Raw genomic sequence first — 23902 nt, 5'->3', positions numbered from 1 at the left:
ATTGTGGATAAAGAACACTACAAAGAAGAACAAAAAAAAAAGGAGGAAACTGCAAAAAGTATCTACTGGACAATGATGAAAAAGTTATTTTCTGGTTTGCCTTTTCCGTGAATCAAAATGGGAATTTCATTTTGAAAATCACAAACTATTTCCTATAAACTAACAAAATACTGTTAATACACTCGTTTTTCAGAATACTGTTTAAATTGAAATACAGTTTTAAAGTAGAATGAAAATTTTAAATCAGTTTTAAAACAGTAAATCTGTCTGTTTCTGAAAAGGAGTGTTTAGAATTTTAAATGTTGACATAGTAACTTCAGATATTGGACATTTTTTCCCATTTTTTTCACTAAATAGTTAATAATTATTTCTCTAAGATCACTTTCTGTTTAAAAGGCTCTGGAGTGAGTGCACTGGAATTAAATTTTTATAAGTTTTTAAATAACAAAATTTTGGCTTCAACTTATGCAAGAAAAGAAATGAAAAATAAAGTCTTCTATAGCAAAAAAAGGATTATCAAACAACACACTACTATCAGTTTTCATTCTGATGTCACTTGATAATGAAACATGTTAATTGGAAGTTTATCCTTCTGAAAAAAATAGCAAAGAAAAACCATACAAAAACCTCTGAATTTGTGGCTAAAAAGTAACAGATCTTCTTATCAACAGGCTTTCTTCTGTAGAAAATGGAACACCTTAATGAAGAAAAAAGACAAGCTCCTCAAAGCAAGAAAAAGCGGGGAAGTAAGATCTTTTTATGTTTTTATTTATTTTAGAGCTCATTTGACCTAGCCTCCAGCCCAAAGATCAAAACCAACTAGTGAGCCACTGGAAGTGCCCTCCTTTGTAATGCACTAAGAATTTCAGGACCTGATTTTTCTCTTTTTATTACACAGCAAATCATCATGGAAAACCTCACCACCTCAAGCATTTCTAAGCAAAGACTGATCAAAACTTACAACAGATATTCATAGGCAATGTAGACTGGAAGACAGACAAGAGACCCTCCTCTTCCTCCTTAGTGCTGCCAGGGTCCTGATGGCACCCGTAGGGCCTGACTGCCCTGGTGAGTCCCCCAAGACCCCCACGCACCCTCTGCCCAAGCCCCAGGTCTCCATTTCATCTTCAGCTGATGATATCTGGGAATGGCTCAAGGGAGAACAGGGCCACAGCTTGCTCCTGGCACCCAGTTTGGGTGAGACTACACCAGCTGGGAAAAAAAAAACAAGGAAGGGGAACAGCATTACCTGCCTGAGCATGAACTGAGTCATTTGCCCTCAGATGCAGAGAATGGGTTCTGGCCTATTTTATTTATTAGTGTAATATTAGCCTGAGACACCTCAGGGACTATTTCTCTTGGACTGTTTCTTTTGGGCTCTGTGCAGAGTAAATAATACTGAGTATGTGAAAGTCAGATGATTGTCATTATGGCTAGATGACTTTCAAGACAACAATGAAAAACCTCACAAACCTCGAGTCTGAGCCCTCTCTTATGAGCCAGAGCACTAGCTTAATAAAAGAAAAGAAACCTCTTGCTGTTTAGGATTCATCAGCACATATAGTTTTCCTGACTTCTTTTTTGGCATAGAAGTCAATATGCTATTCTATAGTCCCTCATGCAGACGCCAGGTTTCAGTGCTAGGCTGTACTGAAGATGGGAATCAGAGCACCACACATCTTTGCTTTGTCATGGAATCTGTCCACCAGGAACACACGTGAAGAGCCATAGGCTCACTGTGGGAAAGGGAGACCAAAAGAGTGAAAACATGTATTTCTGTTATACCACAGCTACTCCGATCAAATGCACTTCCAAAGTTTGAACAACAGCAATGAACTTCTGCTGTGATGCTCCCTGGAAAACACTTCAGAAATCAACACAGTGTGCACATTTTAAAGCAAACTGCAGCTTTCTAGGAGCTTCTCTATTAGACACTTAACTGCTTGTAATCATTCTCCTACCAAAACCATTCCTTCTCTAATAATTGTAATATTAAACAGTTTGTATTTGACAATGCAGTACTGCAGAGAGGCAAAGGCTGGCATGAATCTTACTGTACTAATAATACTTAGCATGATTTATTGTTCTATAATTGTGCATTTCTTGAGAATTAATCCCAAACTGGGTGACATTTGTTACATTCTAAACCTACAGCAATCCATGTGGTATGACAATGTTTGCTTGCCTAATCTCTTTAGATAGGTTTGGCCTCTCGTTCCAAGATATGACTGCTATATTTGGGGGAAAGAGGAGATGAAGGAGAATGTCTCTGCGATAGATATTTTTATTAATTCAACTCTTCCGCCATGTAAATAGGAGATCAGAATTGGTGTAAATTACGTTTTCATATACTTTTCACATATACTTACCATAAAATCAGTGCCTGCTCTCCCTTTTCCTCTTTCCCCCTCAATCCGAATCAAACTTTTACAATATTCTGACCCTATTTTATATTGTTCATCTGGCAGATAGCAGTTATAAACAGTGAAAGATAAAGAACATGAGGTAAAAAGTAGGGGTATATTCCAACACAGTGCAATATATTCTGGGAATAAACAAAATCATAAATTCCAATATTGGGATGAGAAGTTCAATTTTTAAGACTTCTCACTGAAAAATTTTCTTTTTTAAATAGTAGAAGTTTTGCTTTGAGAGTATGGTTTCATGGCCCCAAGACCCAGAAGAATCCTGACAAATATTCAGTGTTTAACTGTACTGTTTAACTTGAGTCAAATTACTAGATTCCTACAAGCAATCAGGAAAATAGGTATCTGTAGAATTCAAAACAACCTTTGGAATCACTCTGCATGAGACAGTGTGAATCCATGGTACTTTAACTGCTGGCTGCTGAAGGTGTGTTAAATGCCTAAATATAAATGAGGTACATTGCATTATTAGCCCTTACTCACAGTAGACTAGTAGGCTACTTTGCTTAGCCTCCCAGGCTCACTGCATTAATGTGGGCCTAAAATCTCCTTTTAAGCATTTATTTTCATATTACTTTTCCTAACTTCTTTGTTCAATAAAGAATTCAAAACCAAGATTTGCTGCATCGTGATCTATGCTTCATGTCAAATGAATTAAGACTACCCTCATTTCCTCTCCTGACTTCAAGAAATACAGAATGCTTCACCCACACACATTGTCTTTCATACTGGGTTCATAAAACACCTTGCAAATGCCATTCTGTTGACTTATGTCACTATTTAGCTATTGATCCTGTCTTACCCTTATTAAGGTGAGAATTGATATGAGCGTGCTAAGCTGAGGACTTTCACAATGCCTGTTGTTTTCATTTAGGTCTAGTTTAACTTTTTTATGACCTTTAACAGAACCAACTACTTTTGATTCTTTAAATCTCTGAACTGTTGATTAACTACTCTTTTTCTTTCCTAGGAAAGTGAAAGACATCTGAGAGTTACACTGTTCAACGCCTTACTAGGAGTACCAGATGTTAACTGGGCAAACCTTTGTCATGAGGGAGATATGTAAATGATATTTTAGGAAGATTGTTCATCTTTCAAAGATTAGAATTAGATAATACTATAGTGAAATCTACAGTTGAAGGCAGTCAACAATATGCAGCTAAGTATGTACGACTGAACCACCTTCTCTGTTTTTGTCTTAATGCAAATGCAGAAATAAAGGTAAATATGGTAATACAGGTTATGCAGGTGAGTTGATTCAAATGAGATCTTCTCCTTCAGTCTCATAGCACAGTCATTGACACCATGTTGTGGTTTAACCTCAGTCGGCAACTGAGCACCACACAGCTGCTCACTCACTCTCCCCGGCCCTGGTGGGATGGGGGAGAGAATAGGAAGAGTAGAAGTGAGAAAACTTGTGGGTTGAGATAAGAACAGTTTAATAATTGAAATAAAATAATAATAATAATAATAATAATAATAATAATAATAATAATAATAATAATAGAATATACAAAGCAAGTGATGCACAATGCAATTGCTCACCAGCTGCCGACTGATGCCCAGCCAGTCCCCGAGCAGCGGTCACCCCTCCCCCAGCCAACTCCCCCCAGTTTATATACTGAGCATGACGTCACATGGTATGGAATGTCCCTTTGGCCAGTTTGGGTCAGCTGTCCTGGCTGTGCCCCCTCCCAGCTTCTTGCTGGCAGGTCATGAGAAGCTGAAAAGTCCTTGACTAGTGTAAGCACTGCTTAACAACAGCTAAAACATCGGTGTGTTATCAACATTATTCTCATACTAAATCCAAAACACAGCACTGTACCAGCTACTAGGAAGAAACCAGGACACACCACAAAAAGAATTGAGTGCCAACCCTTACTGTCTTTGTGTAAATCACTTTGAGGGAACTAATTTCATTGAACTTCAGACAAGCTGCCTAACTCTTAAAAGGCTAAAGTAGTCATTCAAGCACCTTTGATGGGGGATAAAAATGAGCATGTTCAAAGGCAATTACCCATGTTCAAAGCTAGGTATGCTATGCTGTAGTTTCACAATCAGTTTAAACCAGATTAAGCTGGCAGGACTGCACGAAGAAGTAGCCCCATCATTCTTCTGCAGCTCTATTTCTCCCTTGTATCAGCACAAGCATTTACCTTCCAGCTAAAATGAAACAGTTGGTTTTTTTGGCATGTTAGTTTTAAGCAAGATAAGTTCTCTGACCTGGTTCACTGTGCAGCTGTACAAAGCTTCCCCAGGAGGGGAAAGATGGCAGGGAGGTGAAAGGGGAGTGATAGAAACACTTCTCTTGGCATCAGTGCCAGATGCTGCTGCTGTGAACTGATTGTGAAATTACATCATAAGATGCAATAGGTTGCATGCCTCTATTGATTACAGATGGGACCTTACTGACTGGCCTGGGCTATAGGGGAGTAGAAACCACCCTAAAGATGCCTGTACAGAGTAGCTGAAAAGACTTGCTTTAAAACATTACATTTTTTTGCATAAAGATAAATTTCTTAATGAAAAGGAGAGGATTTTCTTTTTTTTTATCTTAGAACACTTCCAAACATGCTGTATACAGAAACCTAAACAGGGTAGTTTTTCAATAGACATCAACAGAACAAAAAGAATTCATTTTCAGAATACTAAATGGATACGTATTGTACTTATATTTTAATTTTTACCATGCACATGGGAACCAAATAAACAGTTTAAGTCATATAGAAGTATGGGAGAGCTAGACCCATGATATATCTTGTCTACAGTGTCTAACAAAGGCTTGAGTCCTTTGGGATTCATATGGATTGATAAAAAAAAAATTAAAAAGGAAAAAAGTAATAAACTGTAATGGAAACCATGTTTCTGTTCTGTTGCCAGAACGGATTATAATATTCTGAGTACTATATACCTCTCAGAATGAAAAGCAGGCACAAAAAAGGGGGAAGAAATAACATGGGGGAAGGGAGGAAAACAAACTTACATTTGTTTTTATATCTTACAGTGTTAATGATTCAGAGGTGCTCATTTGATTTGACAAATAGATCTTTCATCTTTTAGCCCACTGAACAGTGAAAAACCTCAGACAACTGGCACAGTATATTTAGAAGAGGAAGGGTGAGAGGGGAATCTCCTAATGGACTGAAAGCCTCCACTTAGTTTGGAAACAGGACGTTTAGATGCATTTTCCAGAGATAGAGGATGGTGTTTGGGAGACTGATTTGCTTCTCTGCCCTCTAAAGACCTTGCAGTAAATTTCCTCTGCCCATGACAAATGCTTCTAAGTACAGTAGAGCTGATCCTGTTCCAGGGACAGGACTCCTCCACCATTTAAGGGACTGATGATAAAGTTATGCAGGAGTTTCTGGTTTCAGCAGTCTTTTGTGTTGATGCATTTTATTATTATTTGTAGTGGGCAATTTAGCTACAATTTAAGGGCTACATCTGCTATGAGAAAGACTGGTCCCGTGGATGGAATTATGGTTTCCATGAAAATTTGCCTTCAACGTGCCAGAACAATAGTGAAATTAAAATTCTGCTATACATTATGTAAACTCAAAACTTTCTGAGGTTGACCTTCCCTCATATCTTAAACAAAATTTGTCTGGAAGAGTTCGATAAAGCCAGGCAATGAGTTTAGCTCGCACAAAGGCACTGAAAGATATGACAATACAGATAGCATTGTTCTGTTTTAGATTAAAACTTGATTTTTAGATTATCCTACATCATGAGCTTCAGGCAGTAGTCAGATATGAAGTTGGTTGAACTAGCTTGGATAAGATTTGCATTAATTTGTCTTTTTAGTCCCTTTGCTCTGTGTTATAATAGGTCCTTTCCTGGTTGTAGGTATGAACATTATTTATGGCCTCTGAAAAATACCACTCCCAACCAATATTACCAGGTAGATGTAGTCAAGTACTCAAGAATTTTTTCAGATAAATATTTTCTTCAAAAAATGTCTGTTGTTCAAACAAGTTGTGATTCTCAGAGAATAATGGCCCTGGCTCAGCTTTTGGTTTTGTAGCTATGACTGGGGGAAGCTAAAATCCCAAATTTGAAGCAGACTTTTCTAACTTCACCTCTCAATGGAGAAAAAAATCCCTGTGTTTCCAAATTCTAGTAATTTCAATTATTATAATCTGCTTGATTTCAACTGTTTTAAAATCTGACTTGGTTTAGAATTTAGGTTTTCATCTTGCAATAAAAAAACCCAGTGTCTGCTTTTATGAGATTTCTGATCATATTTAAGCAAAGACTTCTCCAATTAACTCTAATGGGAAAATAGCTATTGTCTAACTGAGAAAATGATTCTTCTACACTCCATCAGATTGTCTCATAGCTTTCTTAATATTAAGGTCCACTTGTTTTTCTCTCAAACATAAGAGCTTATAAGTACACAACTCAGAAGTAGTCACTCTACTTAGAGTCGTCTTCTTATAACCTACTTACAGTCTACTTATACAGACTACAGTCTATACGTGCGTTCCATTCTCTTTTACCTAAATATTTTTTTTTTTCCTCTAAGCCTTGATGCCCTCATTTTAAAATACACAGAAATATTTGGGAATTTATTCCAATTAAAAACTGAATATTTTTCTCATGATTGTATTTAAAAATTGTTCTTCGTTAGTTTCATAAACTTTATAACTTTGGGAATCTCAGCTTTTGCCTGTACATTTTTAATTGTTTTATGCCATTCCTCAGCCTCTAACAATATGACTGAAAAGATCACTTCTGCTACTTTCCACATCCCTCCCCACCTGCCCTGGACAATTTTCATTAAACAGGATAGATACTAACATTGTTTTCAATTGCAATTTGACATGATTCTCTCTACGTAATTACTAGAACATAAAGGATATCAAATAGCAGTGAGAAGTCATATTTGATGAACTATGATTATTGTAATTATACAAACGAGAAATGGTGGAGAAATGCTGAGATATGCCCTTTTTAAAGAGTAGCTGGAACAAAGACTGGAAAAAGAGACAGTGTGCACATAACCTCTGAAGTGTGATACTTTGGTTAAGTATCTTACCCACAAGAAGAAGAAAACAACTGTTATCATGGTAAGAAGTTATTCAGTGGGAAATGATACCAACTCTTAAAAGGAATTTTTAAAATCTAAAACTTACTGAGCAACAGAAGCTTTGGGAAAAAAGAAAACTCAAAGCTTTTGTGTGGTCTTTGGCATAAAAACAAAAAAAAATCTGGAGCAAATTATGGTTGATATAAACAGTAGAATCTGAGGTTTGTCTGACATCATTTATGGAATTTTAATTAATACAGAGACTGGTGAAACTGTCAGACAAAGAGACTGAAACAGAAAATTAGGAGTTTGGAAATACGTTGTGTATAACTCCATTTTATGTAATCTACTTTGAATGCTATCTCTTTCCTTTATATGTTAAAATAAAATTATAAAATTAAGGTTTGATTGCCTCTATTGATAGTTTTCCTTCTCACAGAGATACTTTGGTTTCCTGAACATTTATTTAGAGTGTAATGTGTTTAACACACAAAAAAATTAATTATGATATTTTTAAAATGTTGAATTATCTAATCTTTATAGATGAATTTTGATTATTATTCTAAACCAATATTATGCCATTTGTTTTACCCTACAGAAACCTTAAACTTATAGGGATTTTCATTGTTTAGCAGACATTAAGATAGCCTTCTGCGACTTTGAAAAGCAGGTGGAAAATAATTCAAAAAGCCAGATCCTACTCTCATTTATGTTAATGTGAATTGAGCTTACAATGAAACAATTGGGAAGGGAAAGAAAATCAGCCAAGGAATAAAATCAAATACCAGCATAAGATCACGTAACTAATGAGGTCAAATACTGAAATTTTTTCTTATTTTCTTTCTAAATAGATGTTCAATGGATGTTCAGTTTGTCTAGTATCTGAGCCCCTCAAATAGAAACAGAGCCTGCCATTAAAATGTATTTGTCCTGAAGAGCAGTGTTATCTCCTTTTCAAAGGCAGAAAACTACATGTTATTGTTTCTTCTCAGGTTTAAACAGTAAATTTGACTCCTTAGTAAGGAGTCAGCTTGACAGAAAACATGGTCTGTCACTCCATCAGTCAAGCTAGGTTGATTTCTGGCAACAGGGAATCTATCCTTACTTACACACCTTTGGGAAACGGACACACTTATTTTTGAGAAGACAGGAAATTACACCAGTCCAACTGGGAGCATGCCAGCAATATAGTTTATTTCTTGTCTTTTCATTACAGTTAATTTGTTGTTATTTATTTTATAAAAACCTAATGTACCTTATTTGCTCTTTAGATAATTCTCCAATGCCAAATTAATGACAGTGGGAAATGATAGACAAATTCACTTTCTTTTCTGTCTTGTAAATCTATGAATCCAAGGGCAAAGAATTCAAGCTCTATAATGGCGTATACAGTCTCTAAAGTAAAAGAAGGTGGGGATACAGTTTGAATCAAAATTAATTAACTAGCTTGAATTAGTTAGCTAGCTTGATCAACTTAACTAGCCTGAATATTTGACTGGTGCAAGAAAATTAAGGACAAAATTAAGTGACAAAAGCTGAAAAACAAAGTAGAAAAAAATTCAATACCCAGATCACAGGAACTGAGATGAGGAAGAAGGTCATGTCACAACTTTAAGATGAAAAAATAAAGAAGAAAAATTTATAAATAAAAAGGGTGTGGGAATTTCCTAGATGAAAATTCAAAGGCAGAAACATAAAACATACAATGAATGGATACAATCAGAGAAAATAAACAAAAGGCTTGAGTCAAGTGGAAATAGTGCCCTGAAATTAGAGCCATGTGTGACAAAAGGATGGGATACATGTAAGTTAAAGAAACATTTTGTTTTGTAAGATATTGGATGTATGTGAAAGTGGGTCTTATTGCTAAGAAAAAAGAGGCAGAGAAGAGTGAAAAAGATGGACAAGAAAGGGTGAATACAGAAATTAAAGGGGAAAAGTACTGCTTTTGGTCAGTTAGTATCAACACGTGGTGTTAAACTGCAATGAAATAGAACAGCACACTTGTCACTATCATATGAAGCAGTTTATCAGCTTAAAAGAGTAAAATATTCAAAAGCACACAGCCTGAATATAGACACAGACAAAGCTAAAAGCCATCAACAATAGCATTATGGACAGGAAAAAAAAAACATTTTGGTCTTTTCAGTACCCATTCCACTTCTTCTTAATGTCAATTACAGGGATAATATGTGGAGAAGAGGGGCTTCTTCTTGAACTTAGGTGGCATGTGGCTTTTTGTAGATAGCATATTTTCACCTGTTCCTACCCAGTAAGCAGGACAGCTGAAGCATCATTTGAAATACATAAGTGACCAAAAGATGCGTGAATGTTGCATTCAGTGAAGGGGAACTAAAATAAAGAAATTTAATTATTACAAATAAGCATATAAGAAAGAATCTGGAGCAAATAAGCAAAAAGCTGGAACTACAAATAACAAAAACCATGGAACTCATCAAAGTTTTCCCACTGATTCTAGATGTGATCAGTATTTAGCTCAGAAAGGTTCCCTTTTCCATAAGAGACAAAGTTAAAGAGGAGAAGATTTTTAGACAGCTAAGCTAGATAAAAGTAATGGAAAATGTCATGGTAGAATAGGAATGGACAAGTACAAGATTAAGTGGCTTGATTAAACACAGATATGATAACTCATATACAGAACAAATAACAATAAGGAGTACTTCACAGTTCTTTTAAAGTCAGATCATGAAGGTACAGACAGTTACAAAATGTGAAAGACTGCTGTATTATGCACATAAATGGCATTCACAATCCATAGGACAGAGAGCAGGAGATGCTAAAACAGGCAAAGGAGCATATTGAGAATTCAGACAGACATCTTGAAATGAACCATGTCAGAAACAATGAAAATATGTCAGGTCTGGTTTGTTTTCTTTCTCCAACATGATGGCAAAATGAAAAGCTTACATTATCAGAGAGTGGAGAGAGCAATAAGGATTGTTAAGTTGATAATGTCTCTTAAAAAATCTTTACTGCAACTTCCACTTCTAAGTATGCTCTGCTTCTGTTTTACAAGTAGCACGTATATTGTGTAAATGAATGCTTGAAACTGGATGTTCAGAGGACGCGAGCAGCTTAGAAGACAAGACACCACTCACATTTGTATAATTGCTTTATCTCTGCCACAGATACTTAGCATCTGTTTTTGGTAACACATGTGAAGTTATCTGGGAGCTTTGATTCAGCTCATTAGCAGGCTTACCGCAGCCAAGAAGTCAATGAACCACAGAGCAAACTATCTTTTCCAGAGGCAGAAGGGAAACAGGCATGTGAAAATGGACTAATGCACACACTGCTAGAATGTGCATTAGAATGTGTATGATCACTCTATGATCATACCTGCACTGCTTATCAACGTAATAATGATGTATCAGTGTGTTAATGAGAACAAAAAGTAGGCAGCAGGGACTCCTGTGCCTTGTCAGATTCCCTATATGAACTCAACCTTTGGGCTGAACTACGACAACAGCAATGACAATACAAGTTTTAACCTATCTCTGCATTTGAGCACAGTACATATTTATTGTGTCTGTTCTATGCAGTAGGAAGTTGGTCCATACGTACTGGCTCACATGCAACAGGCATTTTCCAGTTCACAGGTGGAGAAACAAGACTCGATCTTAAAATTAGTTTAATGCACATATTTTTATTTCATGCAGAAAGAACTTGCAGAACTACAACTAAGCTGTTCCTGGGCCTTGTGTTCAAGCCAAAGCTGAAGGCACATTTGCAGACAATATCATGTGAGTGGTATTCAAGCTTTGAGAGGGAAAAGAGGTAGTAGGGGAAAATCACAGTATTACTTCTTGTCAGCACTGGCTTGAAACCTACATCACATTAAATATCCTAATCAGGCTGAAGCAAATTTCAATGCAATATGCTTCATGTATTCTTGTCCTTTTACAATAACAGGCAAAGTAGACACTTGTAGCAATACTATTGGGCCTATATATATTTCTCGCTCAATTGGTCATGACCTGTTGCAAACCTTCTCTTCTAGCATCTTGAAATGCATTTTTTGGTCATGATTTTTTGTAATTTAACATCACTGGATAGTTATTTTCATACTTGAAATGAAATCTTTAATATATTTTTAATTCTTAACATCAATGCCATGGGAAAAAAGATATTAAAGTCCAATTTTGAATACTTATTTATTTGTTTTTACAGTATCAAGCAAAAAGTATCATGTAATATATCATGCCACCTTTTTCTTTTAGGCAAACTTTAAAGATTACCTTGACTTTTTAGAATACCACTTAGTGGTTACCAGCCATGTTACATTCAACCAACGTGAAAAAGCATTTTGTAGGTTTTATTCATCCAGAACAAGAAAGAGTGCAGAGTGAATAATAACATTTGCCTGGCAAAGCTACCAGTGATGCACAGGGTAGAACTGAATCCAGCTTGCTTTTGAGCGGGTGATGTGCATGCCTTCATGCTGGCAGCAGAAAACCTTTCGAGTTGAAGGTGAACTAAGGAGCTCAAAAATGGATGCAGTAGATATGAAATAAGAAACTACTCTGGAATAATTTTATGACCATAATATGTTTCTTCATTATGTAAGACTGAATTCCCCCACCTCAGTGTTATACATTTAGAGCTCACATAATTCCACAAACAATGACATGAAACTGAGGTGTTTAACTACTCTGTGCCAAAAGCTTCCAAGATTAAATTCCATACAGTACAGTTCACACAGCTGTTTTTTAACATTAACTGGCAAAAAGAGAGCACAGACATGGATATAGAAGCAAAAATAAGAGTGCTCCTACCTCTAAATAGAAACAGCGTGGGCTATATAGAGGACAAACACACAGCCTGAGAAACAGGCAGGGCTGCTGAACATTTTCATCCTAGGTAGCTGTTTCTGTTTTTTTCTCCTGACATATAATTCTCCGATTAGTGTATCACCTTACAAAGTGTACAGTTCTTCTACATAATCTTCCAGAACATTGCTATTTGGGGTATCTACTGAAAGCCATGCTTCATCACCTTGCTTCTACAAAACACCACCAGGCCTTTATAATCCATGACCTAACATATGACTAGAATTCATGGTGCACATTTTGATGGCTATTTTAAAATTTATCAAAAATTGTGGTATCTAATTACTTGTAGAAACTGTTCATGTTTGACAAGTGCACAAAAACCAAACAACAACAAACTCTTAAAGCAAGTTTTATTTTACTTTATCTAGAGGGATTTTCCTTCATTTTATATGATTTCTCTATTAAGAGGTACTGATATTTTAACACATTATTCAATCCCACTTGGAGATTTTGAGTATATATAATAATAGTCTGTAAATGTTTTTAATCTCTGTATAGTTTGTAGTGGAAATTCAATAACTGGAAAATTCTGTATTAGTATTTTATGAGGTCTGAAGATTTTTCATAGCTATTTGTAGCTATTTGCAGTTCCAATGATTTAATGCCACATAAGACATAGCATTAAGCATCTAGGACCAATTGTTTCAACTGTTGAACCTCAATGATATTTAAAATCAGCATTTTTGTATGCCTAAATGAAAACTTTTTTTCCTGAACTTTCTTCTTGACAATTGATATATTTATCCTTGCAATTTCCTCTGAGACTGGCAAATGCTACACTTCCCTATTTTACAGATGAAGAAATGCAACATAAAGACCAAATGTCTTGTCTAAGATCAGACAGACAGTCTTTGGCAAACTATGAACTCTAAATCCCAGGATACCACTGTAGTCATTGGACCACTCTTCAATTTTTACAGAACTATCCTCTCTGTCAAATATCAGCTTTAAACTTGTTGACTTTTGAAATTACTTGTCGCTTGAAAATGACAAAGATGTGTGAAATGCTTTACAATATTGGAAAATTGGATGTTATTCAATTTTCATCAAAGTGAAATGAAAGCCCTGAAATATGAAAATGACAGTATTTCCCTCTAGTGGCTTTCCCAATATTTCATAATGTCAGTAAGACAAAAATTTTTCCTTTAGTTTTTCTCTTTTGGCCTACTGTTTCCATACAGAGATTTTTCTCTCATTGAATAACCCAGTTTTTAAATTTCTTCCAAATAAATCTTACTTCTTGCACTCTTACTTTACACCAAAAAAAATGAAGAGAAAGAAGGAAGAAAAATTTTATCAATTCTTTTTTAACTCAAACACATTTGAGTAGATTCATTCCCATCCCACATACAGTTAAAAACAAAACAAAACAAAACAAAAACCCCAGGCTGAGGAGTAGAGCTCTAGCAACAGTTCTTTCCATTCCTCTTCTGGTTTCCTCCTTCCTCAGTTCATTGATAATCATGCCTATAATATATAATATATAATTATATATATTATATATATGTATATAAACTATATACATTATAATATATGCCTATACAAAGGCATTTGAGCACCCTAACTTTCAGGAAAAAAAGCATTGTAAGTAAGTAACAAGATCAGTCTTCTTCAGGTACTAAAGCCATAAAAACAAACAAAAAGAAATGAAGAGTGTATATCCATATGTGCCGGTAATTTAGGTCCTCATCTTTTTCCTTATGAAGTAAGAAATACACCAGTGAAAATGTAAAGATTTTTTTTTTTTAAACACATATAAGATAAAATAGAGTTTTTTTAAAAAAATTCAGGATGCTGGTAATTCAAAAGGCAAAAAAGGTTTTACAAATACATGATACGGAAAGTTTGGCTGTTAGTTGTTGCTGGGTTTTCAGTTGTGTTTTTTGTGTGTGTGCTTTGTTGTTTTTTGTGGTTTTTTTGTAGTGTTATTTAAAATTTCCAAAAGGATTCAAAATGGATTGCGTCTCTAACAATATGAAATCGATAAGTATCACCAGATAAAGATTATAACAACCAATTCTTCCCAGGAACTTCCTCTATCTTTATTACTGCTAAATAAACAGATTTCTAACTCATCAGATTATTTTCCTCTGAATCCATAACACTGTTTTCTGATGCAGATCAGCCACTTACCAGTGCTTTTTCCCTCTTATTTTTCAGTACAGAGGGGAGAGCTGGACTGACTTAACAATAACTTGATGCCTCAACAGACTCTGCATACCAGTCTATTGTAATGTAAGTATTTCTTCTTCATGTTATTTATTCTATATGGAGTGTGCTGTTAGAGATAAAGAGCTTTATTACGGCAGTGAGCTTGGTTAGGTTTAGGGATCAGTCTGGATAGGGTTGACAGGAATATCAGCAGCTTCAGAAGCATAAGATAAACAGTCAAACATTTTTATAGAAAGCCTCTAAGCAATTATGGCTACTGTGTATAGCCTTTATTAATACCCTTTCTTCAGAGACCACACATATATTTGGCACATTGCAGAGTATGTGGGGGGAAAGAATTTCAGCCTATTTAGAATATATGTAGCTTTCTACTTTGACCTTTAAACTTCTAAAGTGGAGGAAGAAAGGAATCAATCACAAAAACAAAGATAGGAAATGATTCCACAGGAATCCCCCACAGGAATCACCTGATAATGACCAATCATATTCAAATTTAGCTGACTGGTGGGATGAGAATCTGGTGGTATTTTAATGTTATTTCTTAACAGTAGTATTCTCAGGAATATTAAAGCACCTGCCACTGATTTCATGTAACACTCAAGGTGACTCTGGGAAAACTCAGATACAAGGATCAAGTGAATAGTTGTTATTGGTATAGCACAGAGAACAATCCCAACAGTCAACTGTTCAACAAGTACAAGTAAGTTATCTGTAGCTCCTGTATATTGCAATACGAACTGGTATCCAAGGATTGTTCAAATCAGACCTCATTGAAAAAGGCACCTAACAAAAGACTGAAATGAGCCATACTCATTACGAATCAAAGTGACATAGACTGTTTATGGAGAGCAGTGTTTTAAAGATAACAAGGTAGCTTTCTGTGTTTTATCTTTATCTGCCCTGAAGGGACAGGCGAGGAAGGAAAGGCGGTGGGGTGGCTCTGTATGTTAGGGAGTGTTCCGATTGTCTAGAGCTCAACGGTTGTGATGATGATACGGTCGAGTGTTTATGGGTAAGGATGAGGGGGAAGGCCAACGAGGCAGATATCCTGCTGGGAGTCTGTTATAGACCACCCAACCAGGATGAAGGGGCGGATGAAGCGTTCTACAAGTGGCTGGCAGAAGTCTCTCAATCGCTAGCCCTTGTTCTCGTGGGGGACTTCAACTTCCCGGACGTCTGCTGGAAATACAACACGGCAGAGAGGAAGCAGTCTAGGAGGTTCCTGGAGTGTGTGGAAGACAACTTCCTGACACAGCTGGTAAGTGAGCCTACCAGGGGAGGTGCCTCGCTCGACCTGCTGTTTACAAACAGAGAAGGACTGGTGGGAGATGTGGTGGTCGGAGGCCGTCTTGGGCTTAGCGACCATGAAATGGTAGAATTCTCCATTCTTGGTGAAGTAAGGAGGAGGGCCAACAAAACCACAACCATGGACTTCCCAAGGGCGGACTTTGGCCTGTTCAGGACGCTGGTTGAGAGAGTCCCTTGGGAGACAGTCCTGAGGGGCAAAAGGGGTCCAGGAAGGCTGGACATTCTTCAAGAAGGAAGTCTTAAAGGTGCGGGAGCAGGCTGTCCCCATACACCGTAAGAAGAACGGGTGGGGAAGACGACCGGCCTGGCTGAACGGGGAGCTCTTGCTGGGACTCAGGAAAAAAAAGAGAGTTTACCACTTGTGGAAGAAGGGGCAGGCGACTCAAGAAGAGCACAGGGATCTCGTTAGGTCATGCGGGGAGGAAATGAGAAAGGCAAAAGCCCAGCTAGAACGCAATCTGGCCGCTGTCGTTAAAGACAACAAAAAATGTTTTTACAAATGTATTAATAACAAGAAGAGAGCCAAGGAGAATCTCCATCCTTTATTGGATGCAAGGGGGAACATTGTCACCGAGGATGAGGAAAAGGCTGAGGTACTTAATGCCTTCTTTGCCTCAGTCTTTAACAGGCAGACCAGTTATCCTCAGGGTACTCGGCCCCCTGAGCTGGAAGACAGGGATGGCGAGCAGGATAAACCCCCCATAATCCAAGAGGAAGCAGTCAATGACCTGCTATGCCACCTGGATGCTCACAAGTCTATGGGGCCGATTGGGATCCACCTGAGAGTGCTGAGGGAGCTGGCGGAGGAGCTTGCCAAGCCACTCTCCATCATTTATCAGCAGTCCTGGTTAACGGGGGAGATCCCGGATGACTGGAGGCTTGCCAATGTGATGCCCATCTACAAGAAGGGCCGGAAGGAGGATCCAGGGAGCTACAGGCCTGTCAGCCTGACCTTGGAGCGGTTCACCTTGAGGGTGCTCACAAGGCATGAGCGGGACAACCAGGGGATGAGGCCCAGCCAGCACGGATTCATGAGAGGCAGGTCCTGCTTGACCAACCTGGTCTCCTTCTATGACCAGGTGACCCGCCTAGTGGATGAGGGAAAGGCTGTGGATGTGGTCTACCTGGACTTCAGCAAGGCCTTTGACACTGTCTCCCACAGCATTCTCCTCGAGAAGCTGGCGGCTCACGGCTTAGACAGGTGGACTCTGCGCTGGGTCAAAAACTGGCTGGACGGCCGGGCCCAGAGAGTTGTGGTGAATGGAGTTACATCCAGTTGGCGGTCTGTAACAAGTGGTGTTCCCCAGGGCTCAGTTTTGGGGCCGGTCTTGTTCAATATCTTTACCAATAATCTGGACGAGGGGATTGAGTGCACCCTCAGTAAGTTTGCAGACGACACCAAGTTGGGCGGGAGTGTTGATCTGCTCGAGGGTAGGAAGGCTCTGCAGAGGGACCTGGACAGGCTGGATTGATGGGCCCAGGCCAACTGTATGAGGTTCAACAAGGCCAAGTGCCGGGTCCTGCACTTCAGCCACAACAACCCCATGCAGCGCTACAGGCTTGGGGAAGAGTGGCTGGAAAGCTGCCCAAAGGAAAAGGACCTGGGGGTGCTGGTTGACAACCGGCTGAACATGAGCCGGCAGTGTGCCCAGGTGTCCAAGAAGGCCAATGGCATCCTGGCCTGTATCAGAAATAGTGTGGCCAGCAGGAGTAGGGAAGTGATCGTGCCCCTGTACTTGGCACTGGTGAGGCCGCACCTCGAATACTGTGTTCAGTTTTGGGCCCCTCACTACAAGAAGGACGTCGAGGTGCTGGAGTGTGTCCAGAGAAAGGCAACGAGGCTGGTGAGGGGTCTGGAGAACAAGTCTTCTGAGGAGCAGCTGAGGGAACTGGGACTGTTCAGCCTGGAGAAAAGGAGGCTGAGGGGAGACCTCATCGCTCTCTACAGCTACCTGAAAGGAGGTTGTAGCGAGGTGGGTGTCGGTCTCTTCTACCAAGTAACTAGCAACAGGACGAGAGGAAATGGCCTCAAGTTGCACCAGGGGAGGTTTAGATTGGACGTGAGGAAAAATGTCTTTACTGAAAGAGTGGTTAAACATTGGAACAGGCTGCCCAGGGAGGTGGTTGAGTGATCATCCCTGGAAGTATTTAAAAGACGTGTAGATGAGGCGCTTAGGGACATGGTTTAGTGGGCATGGTGGTGTTGGTTTGACAGTTGGACTCGATGATCTTAGAGGTCTTTTCCAACCTTAATGATTCTATGATTCTATGATTCTGTGATTATCTAGATAAAACACTGTCTAAGATGTTATGGATAATGGCAATACATTATTTTAATGAGCTACTCCTTAGAGTTAGTAGAACATTCTTTTGCAAAAATAGCTCTTTTGATTAAGACAACGTTATTATTCTAGATGGCCCAAAACTTTTAAGTTTATATAAGAGGAAAAACTTGGAACCATCATTAATTCTGACATCTGATTGCATTCCAATTTATTTCTTACTTTCTAGCCTTGAATGATTTATAATTTTGGTCTCCTATCTAAAAGGAGAATACATAATTCTTTTTGAGACTGTTCTTTTAATTAGCCTGTGGTGAAAGTTTCAAATTTAAAAGGTGTTTATTCATTTTCAGAGTATTTGCTCCTGCTGCCTGAAGAAAAACAGAGAAAGACAGGATGAGATGAGGGTGCCTGCAGCTATTGCAGCCCCCTGTTAGCTTGTTTGACAAGATCTTACCGGTACAGATGGGAAATAGTCTATTGCAGAGATGGATATTAGTACAAGAACCATAAGAGAAATACATCTCATACTGAGCCTGATCAAAGATCAAGAATATTGGTATGAAAAAATAATAACCTTTAACAAAAAAAAAAAAAATCATGCCAGTCTGGTTCTTATGAAACCTACAGAAAAAAAGAAAGGCATCTCACATTGGGTCTGATCTAAGATAAAGAATGTAAATATAAAGCAAGAATTGTCTTTAAAAAGTTATGTGTACCAAGACAGTCTGGTCCTTACAAAACCAAAAAAACAACAAAAATTGATTTTTTTTTTTTTTTAAACTGAAATGAAAGCAAAACTTCAAGATGTTAATGAAATAAGTCTGGAGAATCTTCAAGCTGCTGAAGTAACTGGCAAATGAAATTACAAGTAGAATAAAGTTTCATGATTCTTGCCACATGTTGTTGAGAGGCTGGCCTACTCCTGCTAAAACTCCTTGAGGGCAATGGACAATTACCTAAATAAAAAAGTTGAATGAATTTGTAATAAATGAAGTCATGCTGTCAATAGTTAAAAAAGTGAAAAGCATTTTGAAGATTCCTAGGGGTAGGATGACACTAACCGTTGGCTGTCATTTCTACTAAACCCTGTTAGAAAACACGGGTAAGGCTAAGCATCAAAACACTTTCTAACCAGAAGAGTTATCTTTTTTAATGACTCAATCTCTTAGCAATTAAAATATATTTTCTGATATTTATTCTATTTTCTGGGTAATGTGGTTGAAATTTGTGGGTAATTTTAGACAAGCTTCTGATAGACAAATACTATTGTTTCCATAGCCAACTGTTACACACATTGGATTCTTTTAGTGATCCTCAGCACAGGTACCGGCATCTATACATATATGAGGAATAAATTCCTTCTTACACCAAGCTCTCTAGAGAGATCTGTATCTATTGAAGTTTTCTCAATGGCCCATATTTTATGCTGGTATAACTTAGAAACATTTAGTTAACATCAGTTGAACCTACCCTTTTTTATTCTCAGAGCTAAAGGACCAATTTCTAAAAGAGATGCAAATAATCTCAAATCTTTGTAAGACATAGGATTAAATATGTGCTTCCAGTTCCTTTTAGGAGGGCTATCTTCATGGCATGAAATACACCTCTTTCTTCTATCTCATTTTATCAAGTTCTTTTGGGTCAAGTCTTCTACTGCATCAGAAAACAGCATGGTGGAGAAGGGGGAGAGAAACAGAGATGAAATAAAGTTTTCATAAGGATTCTCCTCAATGCATTTATGCAAGTGAATAAATGAAATATTTAGAAACTGGTGATTCATGAACACTTTTGGAAGTGAGAAAACTATAAAGTAATTTGTTGCACTGCACTTCCTGATTCCAGAAAGTCAACTTTCTTAAGAGCTGTATCTCAGTATTCATTTCCTTCTATACCAGTGTGGTAAAAATACATGTTTTTTTTCTTGACTCTTAGAGAGAAAGAAAAAAGGACATCTTAAAATGTTCAGTAGGTTCACAAAGGAAAAGAAAACCTGAAGGTTCTTTTACACTAATGAAACTCTGGGAGTTCAGGTCAGTACAGAAAGCAATTTGGAATGGGAATTGAAATAGTTTTGAAGAAAGTCTTATCCCTCTTTCTTTTAAAGGTGTTATTGTTTCTATATTTGGTCTGAAATATATTAATCACATGCTTGTTAGTCTGTCAGTTGGTTGGTGAGAGACAGCAAGTTCTTTTCAAAGTGCATGGTCCTTCATGAGAGTCTATAGATTACATTATTTTTTTAACCTCTCTCCTGTTTTCCTGTCATTTGCTTAGTAAATGTTGAAGCAGCCCTTATGATCTGTAGTCTGTATCACTAACTTCTTTACTAAGTGAACAAGCTTTTCTTTTACTGAATTATTTTAGAATGGAGCACTTTAGGCCTTTGTGAGACCTTCCAAAGGAGATGGGCAGAAAAATTATCTTCAGGAATTTCCTAAATTCTTTTCAACCACCTGCTTTCTCTGTGCATGAAGCTGGGTTTTGATAAACATGTCAGGTATTTTCTATAACTGATATGAAGACCCTTTCTCTAGTAAATTTGTCAGATGTGTAAATCTGAAATTATTAAACAATCTTTCATTTTGTTTTACAGACTTTCAGTTCTTTTAATTCTTTCAATTTTTTCAATTAAAATTAATGTTGTTTTGAGAATTTCCCATGGACAATGCCAAGTAGCAAAGCATTAAATATCCTTAGGAAACAGTGCAAAAAGAAAGAGTTTCCAAGATCTACTTCTGTCTTTTAATAGCAGTTGTGAGTAACGATCTGTTTGTCTTTCTGGAAACAGAACACAAAGATACAGGGGTAGCTAAGCAATGCTGAGGGCTACACTAACTTGAATTGCCTTGCTTTTATCAATGGATGAAAGTGTACTATAAAAATGGTAATTTCAAATCAGGGAAATCTGCATTTGCATTTCCTATTGTTGATATTTTATTCTAGTTTTAATATTTATCAATAGAGTGAAGAATGGTCACTATTCAAGGACCCTCTATTGTCCATAATTTATTTCATGTCAATGATTACTCCTCTAGTGTTCTTCAGAACTTGAAAATCACAATAATTACCATATTAACAATTAAGAACTTATAACATAACATTTAAAGTTTTCAAATTTAAATAGAGCTGTATTAGGTAAGTGTTTGAAGCTTGTTGCTTAATGGGAATGGATTCAGAGCTAATATTAGATTAAGTAAGCATAGTGAACACTTTTCCATCTCTTAATGCAATAAAATATGTCAGTATTTTTTCAATAACAAGGAAAACAATTTCTATAGCTATATCTATATGTATCAGACTTCAGGGAAGTACAAATCTCTGTACTCATTGTAAATGTAGTTCAGGGCGACTGAGTATGGAGAAATGCATTAACTTCTGGGAGATTTTTTGCCAGAAATGTTTAATATTAATTAAGATACTAGAAAAATACAGTGCTACAGGCAATGAAAGGATAGCTATCCAATCTTGCCATTTAGTTATTGTTCGTTATGGTCTTTCTGTAAGTGAGGTCTGAAGATTTACTATCTGGCAGGAGAACCGTGACTGTTGAGAAGCCATGCTGTGGAAGCTTACAGAAAGAGGCTGAAGCTGCTGCACTTTGCCTGTAATCAGAGAGTCCAGATTAAAGACCTCTAGAGAACAAAGAGAATCAGTTCTGTACTGCCAATAATGTGGGCCAGACAGGAATGACAGTACGCAACTGCCTGTGCCTGTCTGAAATGAAGTGATAGGTTTATAACTAACCTAGAAAAAATTCTAAACAGAAACAAAGGAATGTAAATTTTCCCACAACAGGAGGAAGGTTACATTTTCCCTTGTTGTTTGTTTATAAATAACCCTGACTCATGCTTCATATGCTTCTTTTCTGTCTTCACTTCAACACTGAATATTACATTTTACAGCTGGTAAGTGAGCCTACCAGGGGAGGTGCCTCGCTCGACCTGCTGTTTACAAACAGAGAAGGACTGGTGGGAGATGTGGTGGTCGGAGGCCGTCTTGGGCTTAGTGACCATGAAATGGTAGAATTCTCCATTCTTGGTGAAGTAAGGAGGGGGGGCAGCAAAACCGCAACCATGGACTTCCCAAGGGCGGACTTTGGCCTGTTCAGGACGCTGGTTGAGAGAGTCCCGTGGGAGACGGTCCTGAGGGGCAAAGGGGTCCAGGAAGGCTGGACATTCTTCAAGAAGGAAGTCTTAAAGGTGCGGGAGCAGGCTGTCCCCATACACCGTAAGAAGAACGGGTGGGGAAGACGACCGGCCTGGCTGGATGGGGAGCTCTTGCTGGGACTCAGGAAAAAAAAGAGAGTTTACCACTTGTGGAAGAAGGGGCAGGCAACTCAAGAAGAGCACAGGGATCTCGTTAGGTCATGCGGGGAGGAAATGAGAAAGGCAAAAGCCCAGCTAGAACGCAATCTGGCCGCTGTCGTTAAAGACAACAAAAAATGTTTTTACAAATATATTAATGACAAGAAGAGAGCTAAGGAGAATCTCCATCCTTTCTTGGATGTGGGGGGGAGCATTGTCACCGAGGATGAGGAAAAGGCTGAGGTACTTAATGCCTTCTTTGCCTCAGTCTTTAACAGGCAGACCAGTTATCCTCAGGGTACTCGGCCCCCTGAGCTGGAAGACAGGGATGGCGAGCAGGATGAACCCCCCATAATCCAAGAGGAAGCAGTCAACAACCTGCTATGCCACTTGGATGCTCACAAGTCTATGGGGCCGGATGGGATCCACCTGAGAGTGCTGAGGGAGCTGGCAGAGGAGCTTGCCAAGCCACTCTCCATCATTTATCAGCAGTCCTGGTTAATGGGGGAGATCCCGGACGACTGGAGGCTTGCCAATGTGACGCCCATCTACAAGAAGGGCCGGAAGGAGGATCTGGGGAACTACAGGCCTGTCAGCCTGACCTTGGAGCGGTTCACCTTGAGGGTGCTCACAAGGCATGTGCGGGACAACCAGGGGATCAGGCCTAGCCAGCACGGATTCATGAGAGGCAGGTCCTGCTTGACCAACCTGGTCTCCTTCTATGACCAGGTGACCCGCCTAGTGGATGAGGGAAAGGCTGTGGATGTGGTCTACCTGGACTTCAGTAAGGCCTTTGACACTGTCTCCCACAGCATTCTCCTCGAGAAGCTGGCGGCTCACGGCTTAGACAGGTGGACTCTGCGCTGGGTCAAAAACTGGCTGGACGGCCGGGCCCAGAGAGTTGTGGTGAATGGAGTTACATCCAGTTGGTGGTCTGTCACAAGTGGTGTTCCCCAGGGCTCAGTTTTGGGGTCGGTCTTGTTCAATATCTTTACCAATGATCTGGACAAGGGGATTGAGTGCACCCTCAGTAAGTTTGCAGACGACACCAAGTTGGGCGGGAGTGTTGATCTGCTCGAGGGTAGGAAGGCTCTGCAGAGGGACCTGGACAGGCTGGATCGATGGGCCCAGGCCAACTGTATGAGGTTCAACAAGGCCAAGTGCCGGGTCCTGCACTTCAGCCACAACAACCCCATGCAGCGCTACAGGCTTGGGGAAGAGTGGCTGGAAAGCTGCCCAGCAGAGAAGGACCTGGGGGTGCTGGTTGACAACCGGCTGAACATGAGCCAGCAGTGCGCCCAGGCAGCCAAGAAGGCCAATGGCATCCTGGCCTGTATCAGAAATAGTGTGGCCAGCAGGAGTAGGGAAGTGATCGTGCCCCTGTACTTGGCACTGGTGAGGCCGCACCTCGAATACTGTGTTCAGTTCTGGGCCCCTCACTACAAGAAGGACGTCGAGGTGCTGGAGTGTGTCCAGAGAAGGGCAACAAGGCTGGTGAGGGGTCTGGAGAACAAGTCTTCTGAGG

At 38.9% G+C, this 23902-nt stretch overlaps 1 long non-coding RNA gene across 6 annotated transcripts in view; it reads left to right on the top strand.

Annotated features, from left to right (window-relative positions):
* Positions 1 to 23902, top strand: part of LOC143163616 (uncharacterized) — a 42104-nt gene that overhangs the window by 5703 nt on the left and 12499 nt on the right. For 2 of the 6 annotated variants that reach the window (XR_012995944.1, XR_012995941.1), the window contains exons 2-5: positions 672 to 746; positions 3397 to 3674; positions 11136 to 11219; positions 14469 to 14543. This is a non-coding gene — a long non-coding RNA (uncharacterized LOC143163616). Of the gene's footprint in view, positions 1 to 671; positions 747 to 898; positions 1069 to 3396; positions 3675 to 6272; positions 6289 to 11135; positions 11220 to 14468; positions 14544 to 18423; positions 18630 to 20005; positions 20104 to 23902 lie in introns of those variants that run through there. The other 4 variants (XR_012995943.1, XR_012995942.1, XR_012995945.1 and 1 more) reach the window with 4 other exon arrangements.

The sequence above is a fragment of the Aptenodytes patagonicus genome, chromosome 7, assembly GCF_965638725.1.
Source record: "Aptenodytes patagonicus chromosome 7, bAptPat1.pri.cur, whole genome shotgun sequence".
Taxonomy (NCBI): domain Eukaryota; kingdom Metazoa; phylum Chordata; class Aves; order Sphenisciformes; family Spheniscidae; genus Aptenodytes; species Aptenodytes patagonicus.
The sequence above is the reverse complement of the archived record's forward strand: the minus strand, read 5'-3'. Positions and strand labels throughout refer to the sequence as shown.